Raw genomic sequence first — 3,707 nt, 5'->3', positions numbered from 1 at the left:
AAGTTACACTTCTAAAACACTAAAGTTACACTTATTAATTACTCAATTTACAATGAGTTGTGTTAAAATTTGAAAAAAAAAATATTTCTGAAAATTTGACCTAAACTTGCTTCAAAATTTCAAATTTGTCGTAAAACGCAAAATTTGTCGTAAACTTGCTTCAAAATTTGAAATTTCAAAATAATATCCGTTAAAACCACTTTCGTTTTGTTAAAATTACACTTTTTTTGTTAGAGTTACACTTTTAAAAAAGTAAAAGTGTGATAAAATTTGTATAAACTTGATACGTGCATATAGTCTTTTTAGCCTATTTTAGCACGTATTTCGATGCATTTTTATACTGTTTCTATGGTATTCTGCCCCGAATTGGCTACTTTGGTTCGTTTTGTCCATTTTGTAGAAATGAACGCGAAAGTAGTGGAATCGTACTCTTTTTCATCCTTTTTCCATGCATTTAGAGGAGACGGGGTTGTCCCAGAGTGAGATACTGCATTTGGAAGCGTCATGGCATGGATTACGAGGCATTCGGTGACAGACATGAGCTGGTTTGAAGTTAAAGAACTCGATCGAGCTGTTTTACCACTCGATCGAGTGGTTTCTACGTCCTCTGGTGGTCGATCGAGTGGTTTTCCACTCGATCCTTATCTTGCAGAAAGGCCAGTTACTCGATCGAGTAACTTTCTACTCGATCGAGTAGTTTTGCTGAGGTGTTTGCTCGATCGAGTGGTTTTAATCCACTCGATCAAGTGGTTTCGCTATTTATGGGCTTTAAACAGCCCGTGTGATGATTTATTTCGCAAAACTCATCTACTTTTCTATTTAAACCTACGTTAACTAGGTTAATTAGCATCTTTTATCTATCTTTTCATCATCTAAACTTTCTACTATAAACTTGTTACGTTGCTTATTTCTCTCCACTGTAACCTTACTTTTGGGATTATTCTTGCCCGGATTTTGTTCTTTACGCCGTAATTCGCTCGATTGTAATTCCTCCCTCTCATCTTTATATAATCAATCAATCTTTGCTTAATTTCTCGTTTACTCTATTTATTTCCCTTGCCCTAATTTCTCTTTATGCAATTTATTATTTATTTCATTATGTTTACTGCTGGAATTTTATCTGCTGTTAGTTTAATTAGTGATATGAGTAGCTAAAACCCTTTCATGTTGGGATTAGGGGATTTGCGGTAGGAAAGTGACGATGTAGTAAATGAATTAGACGAATTGATTACAAGGCTCTGTCACCATAGCAATTTAATTGTATTTATTCGACTTAGTTGAGTGCAGACTTCTAAGTTAACCTTTAATCTGGCTAAAATTAATCCTAGATCGAAAGATTGGACTAAATAGGCCTGCTATGAATAGTAGATTACCCTGACGAGAATGAAAGTTAAGTTAGAGGTATTCTAGGATAGAAAGTGGACCGAGAGGACCTTTCAACATCCGTCTTACATTAATTCGTCTGAGTCATTTACAGCTGAGTCACTGGACTACCGTAGTGAACCGAAATCCTGACATGTCCCTCTTTATCTGATAGTTTAAACTCATTTCCTGCCTTTACTGCTCTTGCCTTATTTCTCTTTTCTTTAAATCTCGTAGTTTAGATAACAAATCAAACAACCCCCCCCCCCCCCATTTGTGACCAAATAGACGGACTTCTACAAATATCTTGCCTCCCTGTGGAGATCGAATTCGACTTCCCTAGCTATATAGTTAGTTGAGTTAGTTTATTTTTGACAGTATACGACAGACGTGTCAAATTTTGGCGCCGTTCTTGGGAGGCAATTGCCCTATTTGTTTTTCGTTCCGTTTTTTTTTCCGTCTCAGGGAATTTTTATTCCTTGAGGCGGTTCTTATTCATTTCCTTTCGGTGTTGTTTATGCCCAGTCGACAGTGTGAATTAGTTTCACCGATTCGAGCCGGAGAGATTATTCAGGCATAGACTCCGTCTGATAAGGAAATCACGAAAGGAAGACTTGAGTACTTTTGAGCCGAGCTTTGATCATTTTCTTTTCACGGAAGACAGTCAATTCTACAAGAAAGATGCCTAAACTTTCTAGTCATTCAGTGCCTAAAGCATCCTCTATTCCGAAGGGTTTCAATCTTCAAACTGAGGATGGGAACACATATTATATCCGCCCTTCTTATATTAATCTGGTGGAGCTAAATATCTATAGAGGTGTGGCAGGTGAAGATCCTAGGAAGCATATGGAGACCTTTACCGATTACTGTTCTACTATCCCCGCCACTTAGGGAGTAACTCAAGACAAGATTAAGGAAGTTCTATTTCCTTTCTCTTTAGCTGATTCACCGGGGAGTGGTGATCGACTTGGACTTGCAAAATCTTCTGGGGTTCTGATTGGGAGTCTCTTGCTCCTGCATTTTACAAGAGATAATTCCCTCCATAATGCACCAATTTGCTGAGGGCCAAGATTACTAGTTTCATACAGGCTCCCGATGAAAGTTTCTATGAAGCATGGACACGATTTAACAAGTTCGTGAGATCTATTCCTCGCCACGGTTTTGACCCATGGTTCCTAGCCAATCAATTCTACAATGGGTTGTATGATAACCACAGAGCCATACTTGATGCGGCATCTAGTGGGAGATTCCAGGAGAACACCGATGATGATAAGGGGTGGTCTCTTATTGAAGAAATGGCTAATCACAGTTCTGAATATGGTAACCCGAGGGATGGGATTAGAACAGTTCATGCGATCGATAAGCGTGTTTTGGCTCACCGAGACCATGAATGCTAGGTTCGACAAGTTGGAATTACAAGTCTTGGGGAGCCTCGGACGGTCCATGTTCTTACTAGGGGAGAGACCGTTTCTTGTGAGAGATGTGGAGATAATGATGGCCACTCTCTTTGTTGGTTGTCTTGTAGAGAAGGAACAAGTCCTTGCCTTTCAAAGAATATAGGCAATGAGGGGTTCCTACTACAATAATCAAGGGGCGATCCATCCCAATCTGAGGTGGACTAGTCGAATGTGCTCAATCCTACTCCTCCTCCGCACTTTTGAAGAAGACCTTATGTCCCTCCACACAAGAATCAACAAGGCTTTCAAAAGCCCCCTTCTTTTACTCCTCCTAACCATGGTGCATCATCTTCTGGTAGGGTGAGTGAAATTGGTGAGCTTAAGTCTATGTTGCAAGCCTTCACGAAGCAGTGGCAATTGAGTGATCAACAGAAAGATGCGTCCATAAAGGCACTTGAAACTCAAGTTGTCCAATTAGCCACTAATCAGTCCACAAGAAAGCAGGGTCAATTACCGACTCAAAATGAGAAAAATACACATGAGACGGTAAATTTCATCAATCTGAGAAGCGGTCGTTCATATGAGGGACCGGAAATGCAGAAATCAGACCCGAGGAGAGTTGTAGCTGATGGTGAACAGTATTCTGGCGAAGAAAATGAGCTCACGTCAAAGCAAGTGCCCGATCGACTGGTTTCAGGTGGTCGATCGAGCAAATATAGGGATGAAACTGGTCGATCGAGTGAAAATACCACTTGATCGAGTGATCAAGGAATTGGCAATGGTCGATCGAGTAGTTTTTCTACTTGATCGAGTGATGAGCAAAGTGGAGTTGATCGATCGAGTGGAAATTTTACTCGATCGACTGACATTGATGAGGAAACTGCTCGATCGAATGGGTATATTGGTCGATCGAGTAGGTTGGATGACGGGAAGCTTATTCGAGAGCCT

The 3,707-nt window shown here is 40.2% G+C and overlaps 1 non-coding gene across 1 annotated transcript; it reads right to left on the bottom strand.

Moving 5' to 3' along the window:
• Positions 1 to 2,417: 2,417 nt before the first annotated feature.
• Positions 2,418 to 2,524, bottom strand: LOC141636728 (small nucleolar RNA R71). The gene has a single exon (XR_012541318.1). It is a non-coding gene; the product is annotated as a small nucleolar RNA R71 (small nucleolar RNA).
• Positions 2,525 to 3,707: the final 1,183 nt, after the last annotated feature.

This window comes from Silene latifolia, chromosome Y (genome assembly GCF_048544455.1).
Source record: "Silene latifolia isolate original U9 population chromosome Y, ASM4854445v1, whole genome shotgun sequence".
In the NCBI taxonomy this organism is placed as follows: Eukaryota; Viridiplantae; Streptophyta; class Magnoliopsida; order Caryophyllales; family Caryophyllaceae; genus Silene; species Silene latifolia.
This window is presented reverse-complemented; position numbering and strand designations above follow the sequence as displayed.